The sequence below is a fragment of the Phascolarctos cinereus genome, unplaced genomic scaffold (assembly GCF_003287225.1).
Source record: "Phascolarctos cinereus isolate Bilbo 61053 unplaced genomic scaffold, phaCin_HiC Scaffold_5;HRSCAF=322, whole genome shotgun sequence".
NCBI lineage: Eukaryota > Metazoa > Chordata > Mammalia > Diprotodontia > Phascolarctidae > Phascolarctos > Phascolarctos cinereus.
Genome location: NW_027555958.1, coordinates 418096079 through 418114848, shown reverse-complemented (window position 1 = coordinate 418114848; position 18770 = coordinate 418096079).

Here is an 18770-nt window from a genome sequence, read left to right as displayed (position 1 = left end):
CCTTACTTTGTACAAATCACTTCAAATAAAAAAAAACTGAATAGTGTTCAGTGAGTCTTTTTTGAAATTGTTATAGTTTTTTAGAAGTGAAATGATAATAAAAATATGACCTTAAAAACACATAGAGGCATTACATTCCATTTTTGGCATGTAGCTTCTTTGCTTCAAAGTCCCAAACATTTTTTGCAAACCCTAAACTTACAAGTCATTTCACTGAGAGGGAGAGGGTAGTATTAGTCCTTATATAGAAGGAGAGTTAGAACTTGGAGGGCACTGCCATCCCTGTTTATTGCTTAGCAACATTACAGCTTTTTGGGAGACTGGATAAGTTGAATGACTTTGGAACTCTATTCAACATATTGACCAATGATGACATCAAAGGACTTGATGGTGAACCTATTTCTTGCCTCCTGGCAGAGAGGTTGTGGACAATGAGTATGGAATGAGGTATACACTTCCTGACATGGTTAATGTGTTGCTTTTGTTTTGCTTGAATATACTCATTTTTAACACAAGAAGGTTCTATGGGGATGGAGTGGGGTGAGGAGTCACTGAGATATAAAAAACGAAAAGAGTATCAGTAGAACTTATTATTATTTTTTAATACTGGGTAGCACCATGAATAGAATGCTGTTCCTGGAGTCAGGAAGACCTGAGTTCAATTGTGACCTCAGACACTTACTAGCTTGTGTGACCCTGGGCTAGTCACTTAATTGTGTTTGCTTCAGTTTTCTTATCTGTAAAATAGGGATAATAATAGCACCTACCTCCCAGGATTGTTGTGAGGATTAAAGGAGATAAAAATCATAAAGTATTCACACAGAGCCTGACAGGTACTAAGTGCCATATGAATGTTAGCTATAGTTGTGACTATTATTCCTTTCTTATACCTGTTATTGCCGTACTATTTATGGGCTTGATCCTAGTATTGGTCGGCTCTGACCCACTTCATTTGTAATCTGGGCAATTTTGTCCACTTAATGGGGTTCACCATGTTGATGCTGAACATTGGTCAAGCAGCTATCCAATCAGCATAGCCCATTGCAGATCCGAACTCCTAAACTCAAGAAATCCATAGCCTTGGGAAGCCTAACACCCAGTAGCTAGAATCACAAGCATGTCCCACCATACCAGGTAGCAAGATTTTTTTTTGTAAGAAAAAGAAGATCCTATAAGGAAGAATTTAGAATAGAGAATGGAGCTAAAAGAAGACTTCAGAATGTACTTCTCTCAGTCTCCTGGAATCTATTAAGACTTTTCAGTTCAATTGTAGCAGAGAATGATAGTATCCAGGATGGCACTTGCATATAATAGAATTTTTTTTTTAAATAAATGGTTCGCTAGCTGGCTGGGTGGATGGGTGGACAGATGAATTCATGGAGAGTAGGGCTAGAAGTGAAACCTTTTTTTAAGTAAAAACCAGGGATGTTAGAAGAAGGGCTACATATTACTGAAAATAAAACCTACCTGACTGGCAGTGTGATGTAGTAGTAAGGTTTCAAATTTGAAGTCCTGGGTTCAAATCTCACCTCTGATATTTACTACCTTCATGCTCTAGAGAAAGTCACTGCAGTCTGGGGCCTCAGTTTCCTCATCTGTGAAACAAAAAAAGTTGGATTATATGGTTTGAGGTCTCTTACAATTCTAAATCGATGAACCTATGAATTAGCCATCAGAGTTATGGATTGCTGGACTCAGATTAACTTTGCCTTCAAATACTCTCTCCTTCATCTCCCACCAAGTTGGTACTCTAAAGACTGATGCCAGATCATTTGTTAGTGACTCAAATCCATATGTGATTTTTCCTTCCAGTATTCTGATTGTACACATCTCATTTTCATGACTCATCTGCATCCTTTAGCCTCTACCAATTCTTTTTTCTTAAGTATTCCTATACAAGAAATTAGTAATCTTCTACCCTGGAATGTTTCCTGGCTTCTCTTACATATGTTTGCTTTGGGGGATATTACCTCCCTAGACGTGGCAAAATTTGCCTATTTCACATCTGCTCTTCTTAGTGGAAGGAAGAGGAGGAGAGAATGAACAAAAGATATATTTTGTTTATATCTTTATTCAGAAGCATTTTCTTCTTTCTCATGTCTTGGGTAGCTCCATTACTTGGGATGGTCCATCCATCTCTTATTTTTTGTGGGTTTCCTTTGTTCATATAGATGTAACAGATTGTTTCCAGGGGAGAAGTAGGAGGCTATGGCTTCTTGATGCTTGGGGGGCTTGGGATTTTGGGGAGGTAGGTGGAGGAATCATCACTAAATACAATTAACCAAACATTCATCAAAAATACTGGCACGTGTAAACGTCTCCTTACTCCCAACAGATTTGTCTTCTGCTTTGCTAACCTCAGGATACCGGCCAGCCAGATGGAAAGACTGCCAAGCACATTAAGATCCTCCAGCCAGCAAGTTGCTCCACTTGACTGTCTGGAAATCATTCTTTTGCTCACTTGGGAGGTTCCCAGGGCCTCTTTATTTCCTCAGAAAGAAGGCCCACCCAAATGATTTTGAGAGAGCATTGCAATTCTGGCTCCAGGGGCAGTCAGAATGTAAAAGTTGGACATCCACAGCTCCTCTTTTCCCACTCACTGAAGTTCATGCTGCCTCCAGTCACATAGCTTTGTGAACATCCAAGACCTTTCTCATGAAAGGCACCAGAACTGAGGGTTAAATAAAGACAAGTTAGTTGTAAAACCTATGGCCACCAAGAATGTGTTTCCAAGTAAGGGATGGAAATTTTCAGTCCACTGCTCTTAACCCTAGAAGGAACCGATTGCATGGGCAATTTCAAGTTGGCCATTTGGGGTATCAGAGAGGAGAAGAGGGGTATTGAACAATGATTTTCCTGTTTGAGGGTCTGTGCTCCAACCCCTTACTAGCAATGGCAGAATGACCGGAAAGGAAAAACTCTTCCTCTCTGTTCCTGTATCTGATTGGTTGATGTGACCAATTTCAGAGGGAACATAAATATCTTCAGACCTAGCTAGCATGGGTAACCAAATCCCTGCTCTACAATAAGCCCAGAGACAGCTACACAGGTCTTTCACAGAAAGATCTGAACAATGCCCATAAATATTGCTATGGCTTTGTCACCACATCATCCCACCATGCCACCCCACTCCTAACCCAGCCATATTTACAAAGCAAATGCAGTGACGTGTAAAAACACAGTTACCAAATGAGAAATTTAGTAAACTTGAAATGATGTTTCATTGAAAGCATGGACTGCCTTTTCCTATCTTTGTATCCACTTAGCATAGTGCCTGGCACATGGGAGGCATTTAATAAGTGATAGATGATTGATTGACTGTTATAGTTCACCCCCACACACACTTTTTACCCTTGATATTTCTCTTAAGAACTTTGGAATTGATTGCATGATATGGGAAACACTGGTATAGGACCGCCTAGCATGGAGTGCCCTCATTGGAGAAGGTACTGTGCTCTATGAGCAAAGCAGAATTGAAGGAGCTCAAAAGCAATGTGCAATGTGCAAATTTAGAGAATCCACCCCAAATGTTGACATGGACTATTTGTGCCCTACCTGTGGGAGAACATTCCGAGCTCATACCGGTTTGATTAGCCACAGTTGGACACATCATAACTTGGCTCTAACATAGTCATGCCACTTCGGTCTTCTTCGAGAACAAAGGACAACAACCAGCCAACCCTTGCTATAAATGAATAATAAATAAATAAATAAATATTCTCTTTTCCCTTCTCCGATTCTTCTCTTTGTTTTCATGTTCATTTTTTTGGGAAGCTTTTCCTTCTTTCTGTATTTTGACTCCACATTAGCCCTTAATTTTTCCAGGCATGAATTTTCTCATGAACAAACTTAGGGTAATAACTGCTCTCTTAGCCTTTAACACAGAAATGGCTGTGGTATTTAAGAGCTCATGTTTCTCAAAAGTTCAGTAAACCTCACTTTCCCTTTCTGGTTGTTTTGCCCAGCTGCAAACTTCCATCGATTTTTCTTTCCTCATCTTTTCTCCTCTCTCATGGTAGAAAGAATGGATTTAGAGCTAGAATTAGCACCCAGTTTCTCTGACTCTACAGCTTACTGGCCACGCAATTTAAGGCAAATCATGCCCACTCTGAATCCACTATTCTCAGGTAGGCACCCAACATTTTGAGAGGGTTTTTTTTGGGGGGGGAGAGGTAGGAAATAAATTTGATAATACATGAGAAAACACCTTGAAAATCCCAATGCATAGGAGTCTTTACAACAAAGTGGAATTTTCACATAGTAAATATACATATTTATCTAATGTAATATTAATAAGTGTTCCTATGTATATAACCTATATCAAATTGCTTACTGTCTCAGGGAGAGGGGAAGTGAGGGAGGGAGAGAAAAAATTTGGAACTTTAAACATTTTTCTAAATGAATGTTAAAAATTGTCTTTACATGTAACTGGGGAAAAATATATTTTTTAAAAAAGTGTTCCTCACTGTGCCCTGCATATGGTACCTTAGTCAGTTGCCTACCATGTTTATCCCTAATCCAAGTTCTGTTGGCAAGCTACTTGACATTTCAGGAAAAACTTAAGCAAAGGTGTCTGCTCAGAGTGAGATCATGTATAAGTCTATCTTGGAAAGGTCCTTTTCAGGTAGAATTATGGGATTTATCATTGGAAGGGGCATTAGAAATCATCTAATTTAGCTTTTTAATGTTATAGTTAATGAAACTGAGTCTCAGAGTGATGAAGTGACTTGTCCAAAGTCAAGTATCAGGCACTGAATTCAAACCCAAATTTTCTGACTTCAGTTCAAAGCTTTTTTCCTTTTCCTTTTTTATTTTCAGTTAGCAAGTATTCATTTTCTTCTCTCTTCCTTCCTCAGGACTGAGAAGGAAAAAAAGAAAAAAATATATCTTTATACAAATACACATCAGACGAAACACTGGCTATGTTAAAAAATGTATGTCTCATCCTTCATATTGAATTTATCAATCCTTCATTCTTTCCTTCTGCCCTTTACATCTAGGATGATGTCAAGTAGCAACTCCATCTAGTCCTCTAGAGCTCATAATCGTTTTTCTCCTGTCAGGTGGATAATACAATTTAGCATGAGGAATGAAACAAATCCGCAGCAGAAGAGAGGGTGACTAACAAGTAGAAGGACAAACTATAGCTAATGGACAAATTGCAAGTTTCAACATATTCTTCTTCTTTTTTTATTTTTATATTTTAAATTTTTAAGCAATTAGGATTAAGTGACTTGCCCAGGGTCACACAGCTAGTTTTAAATGTTTGGTCTGAGGCTGGATTTGAACTCAGGTTCTCCTGACTTCAGGGCCGGTGCTCTATCCACAGCACCACCTCGCTGCCCCTCAACATGTTCTTCTTAAAGGGCCAATTGTGTTGCATGGAGAAGACAGGGAGAGGCCCATGGTGGAGTTGTTATTAGTAATTTTGATTTACATCTCATTCGTTGATTTCAAAGTACTCAAAAGGCTATAGAAGATTTTAAGAAATCTGCTAAATAGCTTAAGCTGATGTTAGACTTCTTGCTTATAATAGTTAAAGCCTCCTGTAGAACTTCCTCTTAAGTTAATTAATAGGATCTATAAATATACTGCTTAGTAATCCACTCACCAGTCACTGTGAGAGCCTGTGGTAAAATTGCAAGGCAGTCTTAGCTCTACAGGTAGGTGCAAAAACTCCATAGAAGATGATGTGACTTGAGTCAACTAAACTTTTCCAACTTGGCCTTGTTTCCATCCCTGTTTTTCTTACTAGGTACATTGTATAGTCTCATTCATCCAAGGAACCCAGAACGCTATGCTCATATTTATTCCTTGGCTCTTTTGTTACACACAGCAAATATTATTTAATCAATATTGTTATTTAGGAAACAAAAGAGTGGATAGGATAAGTTATTTGTTAAATGTCATCCTGGCAAAGGTGCTGTCTAGTCTGGCTCTACGCTTTCTGAATTGTGCACATTGAGCACAGAGCCATTGGGACTCTGCTGGGAAAGAAGCTTTGTGTACTTTGGGCAAAGCATGACAAGAGGATTAATAAAGATATTGCAATTCATCACCTAACTGATGTGGACAGCATTCAGGACACGGAGTCCGTGAGATGGAAGAAAACAACCACACCAGCAACACCCACCAAAACCTAGGAATCATCTGGCAAGTTCACTCTGCAAAGGCTCTAAAAGGCAGGGATTGCCAAATGTAAAAGAAACGATAAGAGCAAAAATTTCAAGTTTATGTCACAAAAAAACCACAGTTGAAAAGATCCCCACTTATTCAGCAAGCATCCCATTTTTGAAGAATTTGCGGCTAGTACTTTGGGGCAAAGTATGCTATTTTTATTCCCTGGATACCAGAAAGGCTCAAATACTTTGGCTTTTCTTCTCAAATAAGGAAATAATTCAGAACTGATAGGGGTATCAGTGCTATAATTCTAAAGTAAGGGGAATGTGGAAAATGTAGTAAATCTTAATAGTAAACCTATGTGCAAGAAAATCCTATTTGCAAGGAAAACATTATAGGATGTAGTTATATCAAGGCTTATTACACTGTTTTAGATAGATTCTGAAATATAAAGATATAGAGAGAAGGTAGTGACTTAATTGCTGGTAGGTCAAAGGTTACAGGTCCCACCCAACTGCTTTTCAGTCTTGGACTTCAATTAGAAGAATGGGAGTTGAAAAGATTTTTTTGAAGTCTAATTTAAAGATTAGACTGAATTCGAGGAGCAGGAATCTATTGTACTAAGGAGCAGTTCAGGACTTAATCCTGACTAATCTAAACCTGTGATTTCTATTGGCTTTTGCTGTGCTCTGTAGATCTGAATCACAAACAGATAGGAGATAAAACCTGAAGCCCTAGTTAGAAGTGACCCCCACCTCATTGAGAAGCCTATAATGGCTACAATACAGTAGAAGATCAGCAGATGGCAACAGAGAGCAGCAAAGCATCTCAGCAGTGGTCCTATAGCCGACCCATAGCAGTAAATAAAGTTGCTTATAACTTGATGACATTTCCCATGTGTGTTCCCCTTTTATCAGAGGTATAAGAAGCTATAAGAAAATGTACCCTTATGTAAATGGAGGTTGTGGGGTGGGTATTTTCCTTGTCATGTCTGATGCTATGCTGTTTAATGAAATATGTCTTGCTTTGAGCTAATGCGTTGTCTGGCTGGACTGGTAAAAGAAACAGCATTGGTAGGGGCTCCTCAATGTGGTTTTTGAGTGAATACTAACCTAAAGCATGCCTTGAACCTGGGGCACCTTTTAGGTGCGCCCATGATGGAGGAGGTTATTTGTACTACACATATCTGGTAAAAGCCTGAGAAACTTTTCACACAAATTAGACTTTCACTTTTATGACAAGATAGCTCCATTTAGGTGTTCCACCATTACTTCAAATGCACTATGCCATGAACAGAACACATTATTTCCCCCCTAAAAGGGTCTCTTTCCTTTGACTTACTTCCTATTAATGGCACTTCCATTTTCCCAATCACCCACTTTTGAAACCTTGGAGCTACCTTGACTCCTTCCTCATCCTTCCTCACAGCTGCCACATTCTGCAATGAAGTGGTGAGGGTGTGCTTGCAGAATCTGGAGACAACTCCTGGCCTTGCCTCAAGCCACTGACCTATAAAATATGGTTCAGGGTTGCTGGTCTGACTTATAGTCACTTATCTTCTAAAGTTATTGTTGAGACGTTGCTTAAGAGGAATGCTTACGTGACTTTGAGACCCAGGGACTTTTGTATCCTCATTATTAGGAATCCTCTTCTTCCTGTCCATCTGAGTCACTGCTGTTCCCAAGGAACGTTGCCCATTTAGGTCTGGCTCCTGGGAACAATGGTTTGCTTGGAAGAGGAGAGATCTTGAGCCAAGACCCTATTTCTCTATGTCTTCTTGTGGGTAGGCAGAGGGGCTGAAAGAGCTCATTCAATCAAACTAGTTGAGAAAGCCATTGCTCCTCAGAATTGGCCACAGATTACACTTATTTTACTTTTGTCTGAGGATAAAGCTGTATCTCCACCCTGTCGCTTTACTACCCAGGGACAAAATTAGTAACCTAATATGATCAGTAATTTAGCATTTGCCCAGTCTTCCTTGTACTTTTTCTTGCCTCTATGCCTGATTTCTGGTTTCCGTTGTCACCTGAGTTTAGATCTTCATTTCCTCTCATCTGGACTTTTTGATAGCTTTCTAATTGATCTTCTTGTTTATAACCCATCTTTGCTAACAGATGTACAAGTTTATTCAGATCATTTCCCAGTCCAAAAACCTTCACTGACCCCCTGATGCCTACAGGATAAAATCCATACTCCTTAGACTGACATTCCAAGTCCTCCACAATTAAGCACCAGTTTACCTTTCTGGATTTATTCCATACTATTCTTCAAGTACCCTATGCTCCAGGCCCATTGTCATTCTTTGAACATATGTCATTCTTTCCTTTCTTTGTCCCTTCATTTTTAAAAATTTCTTTTTTTTTTAAAAAATTTCTCTTATTTTTAATTTATGGAATAAAACAAGCATTTCCATAACATAGTACAGTAAAAAAAGATGATTGCACATCAAACTGCAAATCTACTCTGTACAACTTGCTATTCCTTTCAAATATATAACAAAATTATCATGCAAATTTCCTTTTTTTCTTCCCTCCCCAACCCCAACCCATGCCCTAGAGATGGTTGCTATTAGACAGACACATGTATATATATGCATGTATTTGTGTGCATATGTGTATATATATATACCTGTAAAATTATTCTATACATACTTCTATTTATCAGTTCTTTCTCTGAATGCAGATAGCACCTTTCTTCACATGTCCTTTGTAGTTAATTTGGGTGTTTATAACAGTCACTTCATTTCTGTTGTTTCTCCTCTCTGACCTGCCCTCCCATCTCTCTCTTTTTGAAAAATCCTTCAAGGTGCAGCCAAAATATCTCCTCCGTGAAGCTCCCCAAATCCTCCATAGCTGGAAGAGATTGCTTCTTCCTCTGAATTCCCATAGTGTTCAGTTTTTCTCTCTCTAACTGAACTTCTATATCTACTTGGTGTAATGGTAGCAGAACAGGAGCCTGGCTGAGACAATCCCATCCTCAGTGCATATGTGACATGCTCTGTCTGCTACCAGCCTAGGGAGAAGAGGCTGCTTCTAGAAAAGTGTGATAATATGTAAAGGAAAGGCCATGCCCCTTCATCAGAGCACGTACAGGTATTCTGATTTCCTTTTTGTTTTTGGGGGGGATCCCCTTTTGATGTTGCTGATCCAGAATTGGGAATGCATTCAAAGGCAGCAACAGGGCCAAGCTTTTCCTCATTCCTGGCCGGTTGGTTAGAGTAAGGATGACTAGCTCCTGCGGGGCTCTGGTATGGGGTGGGGAGCCATGAATGCATGGCCCTGCTGTTCTTCCTTCTGTCTTTATTATGTCTCTTCTTTCCTGCTTTTAGGGCAGGAGGTTTGGAGATGAACTTTGTTAACTCTGAAAGGTCTAAATAGTGATTTCCAGAAGACCAGGAGCTGGAATCCATGACACATGTCATCCACAGCTCAGTCAGTCAGTCAACAAGCCTTTATTGACTATTTTCTATGAGCCAGTCACTGCACTAAATGTGAAGAATATAAATACAAGCAGAAAGAAAGACAATCTTTGCCCTCAATTTGCTTATATCAAATGGGAAAAGACTACCTGAAAAACAGGGGGCAAAGGGGAAGAAGAGGGGGTATCTGTTTTGGGGGCATAACAGAGGAAGTCTGAAGAATGAGATGCAGCTGGGCTGGGTGCCCTCCTCAGATGGTGATTCTGGGAGGAGCCATCCAATCAAAGGGAGAGTTTGCAGTAGAGGAGGGTAGTTACAATGGGTGAATTCCAGGGCTTGAGTGAGCTTCAGAATGAAGAAGATTCTGAAGCATGGTAGAAGTTTGGAGTATAACGTGTGGAGAAGAATGAGTATTGGTGACAGCTAAAGAGACTTGCTGGTTCTGGAAGTGAACGCTTTGTAGAAACTGCTTAAAGGGTGACTACTCTTCCCAGGGACTGAAGTGATAGATGACAGAATGTAAGCTTCCCCTCCCCGCCCCACAACCAAGCTGCTTTGTGATTTCTGCTCTTGCTACAGCTTCACAGTAAATTTCCCTCTGTAAAAGCTAATTGACAGTGGTTGCTGGCACACTGAATAGAGCACTGGACTTGGAATCAGGAAGACTCATTTTCAGGAGTTCAAATCTGACCTCAGATACTTCCTGTATGTGTGACCCTGGGCAAGTCACCTAATCCTGTTTGCCTCATTTCTTTGTCTGTAAAAATGAATTGGAGAAGGAGATGGCAAATCCCTCCAATATCTTTGCTAAGAAAAACCCAAATGGGATCATGAAGAGACAGACATGACTGAACAACAACAAAATCATAAGTAATTGATATTAGGAAGAACACAGCAGAATGGGAACTTGAGCAGATAGCATGAGAGAAAGAAATCCCTAGAACCTTGAGGGAGGAGGAGAGGAAATCCAAAATAACATTACACTTTTATTTATTTCTTTAATAGGTGATGAACTCCAAGGAAGCAAGCAGTCTATCTTTATCATCTTCATGTGACCCAAAGCATTCATTTCAGTACCCTTTGGCACTCAATACATGGTTGGAGAAAATACAAATGAATATTTAGAGAGCCTGGGAAACAACGCTAATGAGCATATCTATTCTGAATCTCTGGAAAATCAGGTAGGATTATAGGGGGACGCATTGTTTCAAACTGAATTTTTTTTTCCCCTCAGGTCTGAGAAAATGTTAAGGAAAAGGCATCATGTGAACCTGACATCCAATCAAGAGACTTTGTCTCTGAATCTTGAAGACCTTGAGTATGAGAAACAAATGTTGGCATTTATATAAACATATCGACGAATTATAGATGCATATAATGTGACATTCTGTTTTTATATTTATGAAAACACAGATGCAAAAAATGGTGGAAACATTTGGGAAATTAAGAAATTACTTCCTACAACCAATTACACTGTTTTATTCCTTGCCAAAATATATTTGTTTTCATAGCACCAAAGTCCATCCTGCATCACAGAACATTGTTTTGACTTACATGATCTTAATGCTACGTTGCCAATATCTTCTAACATCTTTTTATTTAATCTCATCTCCATCCCTATCTCCTACCCATCCCCTTCATTTATAATCATTTTTATCAGGAATCTGAGTGATTTATCTCATGCTTTTCACCCCACAAACATTTTGTAAGATAAGGGCAGCATTTGAACAACTTTTATCATCATCAGTAATTCTAGTTGATTATTGAGTCTAGGGTATTAAGCTGGATTGAAAAAAAAACCCAGTCCATTTGATAAGTATTTTTAAATTGATATTATCTAGGCTTATCTCACACTACATCTTCTCTTTACCTTGAGTGCTCTAAGCTCTGGCCAAACTAGACTGATTCCTATCCAAATAAACAGTTGTCGCCATTGACAATCTAAGACATTCTTGCCAATCTAAGACATTGTGCACTGCACTCTCTGGAATATCCTCCTCTCCCCTTTCTTCCAATCTGTTGTTATCAAAGTCCTATTCAGTTCTCAAAGCCCAGCACAAATGCCATTTTCCCCCTGCAGCCCCACCTGCTTCCCCCCTTCCTCTGAACTCCTTGTGTACTTCTCTGATTCAGCTATCATCCAAAAATAACCATAACACAAATGCATTAGTGCACTCCACCACCTACCTGCCAGACAGTAGAAAGCACAACAATTCTTGTTGAAGGAATAATAGGCAACATTTATTTCAAACCAGTCCTCACACTATTATTATTGCATTTTTGTACATAATAAAATAGGCCCAGAGAAATTAAGAGACCTGTTCTTGGTTTCATAGCTAGTCAGTGCTAGAAAGATTCAAAGACAAGTCTTTCTTCAGGCTCCAAGCAGCATGCCTTCTACTCTAGTCAGCTGCCTCTTGAAATGAATGAACCAAGTTGAAAATAAAATTCACAGGACATCAAGAAATCAAGCATTTTGTCTTGCTTGGTGGTGAAAGCTGGCAGCCTTTTTTTTCTTTCTAAACTGCATACCATTCCCTGAAGGATTTTAAAATAATAAGGTCTCATATGGCCATTTTCTCTCCAAGTTAGCATTCATGTCCCCCTCCTGGAAGATCACAAAGCTACATTTCCGAGGCAGTAATGGACTCTTTCAGAGATACACTGTGACTCTCTTTGGGGATAGTCAAAAGACTATAATTTTTATGACCTTCTTGGGGCCAGGCCCACTCGGAGAAAATGTAGGCAGACACCTTGCCAACTTGGCTGGCGCCATCCTTCAAATGCAGCACTATGTTAGTGTTGGCAGAGGGGCATTGGGTGCTTCCTTCTCATTTCTTGAACTGTCACATCATATTCTTTGATCCTCCCTGGGACTTGGCTTTGCCAAAAGAATTACTCCACGTTATTGCTCCGTTTCAGGTAATTGCCAGAAAAAACTCTAAGGTCAGTAATGACTAAGGTAAGGAAAGACTGTACTGTGCTCAAGACTTACCATTCATAGATTATATTCTCAGAAAGGCACCAGAATGGAACCATTCGTTATTTTGATTGTCCCATAGCCACGCAAAAGAAAAAAAAAAGGAAAGGGGGGTGGTAGAGCCTGGGAGGAGAGGGATTAATGGGAAATGAGACATTTGGAACAAAAGCCTGGCATGATTTACTCATATTTTTACCTGACCTGAAATTATTTATTTAGAAATAGGAAACCATTTAGAGGCTCTGGAGAATTGCATGAATGGTATTCAACATGCATCCACTTTGGGGTTCTGCAGACTGGCTTTTTTCTCAACAGAGATATCTGGCGAAAATTTGAAGGTGCTTAATGTAGTGAGATCACCATGGTCATTGTTAGAGTAGAAGTAGCAGCAGCAGTAACAATTTTTTCACAGTTTCTTTCTATGTGCTTTGGGTGCATTGCAGAGGCATAGCCAGAATTGTAACTAGGATAGAACAACTGGGGTTTTGTCGCAGGAAACCTAAATTTAGAGGGCGTTAACAGGACTTGAGGTCCTTAAACAGCAAAGCGACAACTTTGCTACACCCCAGCTCACTGCTTTCCTAATCCAGTTCTGTGTGGTATCTACCATAGCACATGTCATTTTCTTGACCTAAGAATATTTTGGAACTATGGGACAAAAATTGGTAGTTATTGTTCTGGTTGCAGTTAAGTTAGTTCTGCAAGTAGATTGAATCTTATTATAACTGGGCATGGTGGTAAGCTCACTCCTGGAATCCCTACTAATTGGGAGGCTGAGACTAGCTTGAGCTTGGGAGTTCTCAGCCTCAATAGCCTAAGCCAATGGGGTGTCCAAATTCAACAACAATACGGAGTCTGGGGGAGCAAGAGGGTTGGTGGTGGGGCCACCAGGCTGAATACAGAGAGGCAAATGGGCCCATATCAGAAACAGAGCAGCTTACAGCTCTTGTGCCCATCAGTGTTGGAACTGGGCCTTTGAGTGCTTGCTGTACTTCTAGCTTATGTAAAGAAAGAAGGAAGGAAGGAAGGCAGGGTTCTCACCCTCACAAGAGCTGATGGTATCTGTAAAGGGCTTTGCACAGTGCCTAGGTGTTTAATATGTGTTGACTCCTTTCTGTCTAGTTGGTCGTACTTGCTCTGACCTCTTTTTAAGTAGCCAAAATTGGGGCAGGGAACTCACAGGCTGTCCCATCTAAAATGGCTCCTCAACCTTTCCACTTACCCCTTTTTGCTATTCTCTCCGCTGAAGACATCAATTCCTACTTCTCTTCAAAACATCTCAATTCACATTTCACTTTTAAAATCTGAGACCATTTGCCTGAGAATTCTCTCTTCTCCCATCCTCATCTTCTTACATCACTCAGACAACTTCTTCCATTGTCTCTTTCGTCTCTAGAGTTACCTTTCTCTTTGTCAAGGCAAACTCAGTATATAAGCCCTTAATGCTAGTGTCTCTTATCTTTAGCAAATTTCTCCCTCTCTCAATCCCACTGGCTCTGTTTGGCAGTTTCTCCCTTTCTATTGGCTCTTTTCCTACTTCCTACAAGCACTCAATATCCTCTCCAACCTTAATCCCCGCCCACCCATTGGCTCCTCCCTCCCCTGCTAGCTATCATCCCATATCTCCTCTCCTCTTTTTCTGCTAAATTCCTTGATATAGTCACGCACCTTAGGAGCCACCACTTACTTCCTCATGCTCTCGCACTTGCTTCTAAATTTGCCACCATATGACTTCCAAACTCATCATCCAACTGAAATCACTCCTTCTAAAATCACCAGCATGATTTTGTGAATCCCAAGTCTAATGACGTTTACACATCCTTCTTGGGCTCTCTGCAGCCTTTTGACACTATCGGATACCCTCTGCTGGATACTTTCTTCTCTCTTGGCTTTTGTGACACTGTTCTCTCTCAGTTCTCTTACCTGTTCAATGGCTCCTTCTCAGTCCCCTTTGGTGAATTTTCATTTAAGTTACCAGCACATGGGTGTTCCCCAGGCCTCGGTTCTGGGATCTTTTCTCTATTTGCTCTATTATTCTTCATTTGGCATTCTCATCAGCTCCTATGGCTTCAATTACCATCTCATTGAAGATGATTCCCATATCCATACACGAAGGCCTAACCTTTCTACTGACCTACACTCATAATCACCAGCCGCCATTTACACAACTTAAATTGGATGTCCCCTAGGGATCTCAAACTCACGATGTCGAAGATAAAACTCATCGTTTCTCCCCCATCCTCTACTCTTCCCAAGTTTGCTCTTATCGTTGAGAGTGCAGCTATCCTTCCAGGTACCTAGGCTAGCAACCTCGGATTTGTACTCTTCTTCTGTCATTCATCCCACATATCCCTGCTTGTTGACAGACTGCCCCTCACTAAGAGCAAATTGTACTGAATGGGAACCACTTTAGAAGGAGCATCTTGTACACAACTAAGTTTGTTTGTGAAGTAAGAAATAATAAAAACAATAACTGATATTTATATGTTGTTTTAGAGTTTTCATTTTTATGCTAAAAGTGCTTTAGAATACTTTTTATACATTATCTGGTGGATAGAACACTGGGTGTGGAATCAGGAAGCCCTGAATTCAATCTGTTCTCAGATACTTACTAGTGGTGTGATCTTGGGCAAGTCATTTACCCTCTGTTTGCCTCAGTTTCTTCCACTGGGGATAATAATGGCTTATACCTCCCAGGGTTGTCATGAGGATCAAATGAGCTAGTATTTGTTAAGTACTTAGCACAGTGGCTGGCATAGTAAGCGCTTAATAAATGCTCGGGCTTTTTTTCCCCTTTACTTTCTTCATATGATTCCCATAACAGTTCTTTGAGAAAACTCATGGCATAGTGGAAAGAGTATTGGATTTGAAGCCAGAAGATTTGGGTCCAATGATGTGTTCCAACACTAAATAGCTATGTCACCATAAGCAAAGTCACTTCTAGTCTGTCTTTCAAATCTTTAAAATGAAGATGAAAATATATGTCTTACCTATCTTACAAAGTTGTGATAAGGAAGGCACTGGGTCAACTCATAAATGTAAGCTATTATTTGTTAAGATAAGGGGTAGAGACTAGGCCATGGGTGGGGAATCTGTGGCCTCAAGGCTGCTAGGTCCTCAAGTGTGCCTTTTGACTGAATCCAAACTTCGTAGAACAAATCACCTTAATAAAAGGAATTGTTTTGTAAAACTTGGACTCAGTCAAAAGGCTGCCCCCAAGGATCTGGAAGGCCACTTGTGACCTTGAGGCTGCAGGTTCTCCACCCCTGAACTAGATTTATAATTTCATTTATAGGGGAACTCCCTCTATTGACGTTGATCACTTTATGGTCTGCACTTAAAATCTCAGAAAATTGCAGGCTCGATGATCTCAGAAAAACATGGATAGACTTGCACGAAATAACAGAGAGAAATGAGCAGAGCCAAGAGAACCTTGTTTACAGTAACAAGGATACTGTTTTAAAAACAACTTTGAGAGACTAAGTCATTTTGATCATTATAAATACCCAAATTAACTACAAAGGACTTATGAAGGAAGACACTATCTGCATCCAGAAAAAGAACTGATAGATAGAAATATGTATAGAATGATTTTACACACATATATATGTACATACATACATACATACATACACACACATGTATTTGTGTCTACTGGTAGCCATCTCTAGGGCAGGGAGGAGGAAGGAAAATATAGAAATTTACATGATAACCTTATTATATATTTAAAATGAACAGCAAGTTGTACATCATAGATTTGCAGTTTCATGAGCAATCATCTTTTTAAAAATTATATTGTTATGAAAATGCTTGTTTTATTCCATAAATTAAGAATAAAATAAATAAATTTTTGCATAAAACATTGAGAGGTCAAATGTCTTGTCCAGTGTCACGCATCATGTATCAGAGGTGACACTCAAACCCAGATCCTCCAGGCTTTGAGGCTGTTTCTCTATCTATTTCCCCAAGCTGCCTCTATTCATTGGGTAAATAACAGCTTAGACTAACTTCACTATTAAATCAACTGACTTCAGCATAAAATTTTACAATAATAAAGAACAATACTTAATACCAAGTCGGATTTCTAAGAGAATCTTTTTCCTACTTACTTCTTCTTATTAGTGGTGAAATCACACTCTAGATTTTGCTTCAAGCTATGAAGCAAACCAAATGTATGATCTGATGTTGGCAGATCATATTGTAACAAAGAGAAAGGTATGATAATATATTTTTGAAATATTCATGTCTTTTAAAATATTTACAGTAAATGTTTTGCTTCTTATCAGCACTTTCTGTGACCTTAAGAGGATGCTGAATACATCAATAGCCCTTTATCTACATTTCTTCATCATATCCTACATCCCTGGGGAGAAACTGGGGGGGTGAGAGAGGAAAAACTTTTCAGCATTACAATTACTTATGATTTAATTTTGGCTATGTACCACAAGGCATTATGAATTTCAAATGGTAAAGTTCCTGGGAGTGAAGGATTAAAAAAAGAAAAGGACATTTCAAAGTCCAGCTATTTTTTTTGGTGAGGCAATTGGGGTTAAGTGACTTGCCCAGGGTCACACAGCTAGTGTCAAGTGTCTGAAGTCATATTTGAACTCAGGTCCTCCTGAGCCAGTGCTCTATCCACTTCACCACCTAGCTGCCTCAACCCAAATCTTTCTTAAAGGTCTACTGTGTACCAAGCAGTATGCCAAATAACAAATTTAGGTAAGAAGAGTACCCTTGATTTCCTAAAGCTTATAAACTAGGAGAAAGAGAATACACAAACAGAGAAAGTGGCTATGTGGTACAGTGGATAGAGCACAAGGCTTGAGTTCACATCTGATTTCAGATACTTAATAGCTGTGTCACTTTGAGCAAGTCATTTAACCTCTGTTTGCCTCAGTTTCCTCATCTGTAAAGTGAAGATAATAATAGCACCTACCTCCCAGGGTTGTTACAAAGATCTAATGCCTGGCACATAGTGGGTGCTACGTAAATGCTAGCTATTATTTTTGAATCAGATAGCTATAAAAAGAAGTAGTGGTATAGCTAAAGGTATATGAAATGAAAGAAAAAGTTTGTTACTGGCCAGGAGGATCAAAAAAGGCTATATTAATGAAGTGGCATTTGAATTAGTCTTTTTTTTTTTAAGGCAGTTGGGGGTTACGTGACTTGCCCAGGGTCACACAGCTACTAAGTGTCAAGTGTTTGGTCTGAGGTCAGATTTGAACTTGGTCCTCCTGACTTCAGGGCCAGTGCTCTATCTACTGTGCCACCTAGCTGCCCCTTGAATTAGTCTTGAATGGAGAGTTAGAAATTCAACAGTCAGAAGGGAAAGAATGTAAATGGCATATCAAGAAAATGTAAGCTTCTTGAGGACAGGAATATTCTTCATTTTGTTTATGTATCTCCAGTGCTCAGCATAAGTGCTTTGCATGTAGCAGGTGCTTAAGAAATGCTTGTTGGATTGGGTTAAGCTGAAGAGGTCAATGTTTATATGTTTTTAAATTCAGAGGATTTAGTGTTGCAAACAGAGCTGTGCTGCAGCCAACTCGAACTGGCTTAGGAGAGTTGATTGCTAAATTTTCAGTGAACATTTATACATTGAAAATCAGTAAATGCTACAAATCAAGACTTGATTTATTTATATTTTGGGTTAATTTTCAAGACTTAAGGAAGTGATGAAGAAATTTTAATAATTCAGATTGAATTTAAAAGTGTATCATGTGTATAATTTGTTTTGGAGAGCTGGTTGGTAAACATTTACCATCATACCCCTAAAAGTAAAGGACCTAGGACAGTATCTTTTCTAATACCTTCTTTCTACTGATGACTAACTTCAGGCAGAGGGAATGTGAATGTACAAAGGTACAAAGTGTTTTTGTGAGACTGAATAGCCCAGTTTGACTGGAGTGTAGAGAACATGTGGAAGGGAATAATATGAGATAAGGTTGAATAGGCGGGGTAGAGTTAGATTGTAGAGGGTCTTAAATGACAGGCAAAAGAGTTTGAACTTTACTTGGTAGGTAGTAAGATTAAAAAACAAATAAGTAAATAAGTAAAATAAGTAAAAAACTGAAGTTTTTTGAGCAGACAAATAATATAATCAGTCTGGCCACTAGAGAAATCTTTTACAGCAATAGAAAGGATGAATTAAGAGACAGAGTTAGGACAGGAAGACATGTTGAGGGCCAGCCATTACAACACTCCAGGAATGTGGTAAAAAGAGCTTCTACTAGGGTGGTAATTATGAAAAAA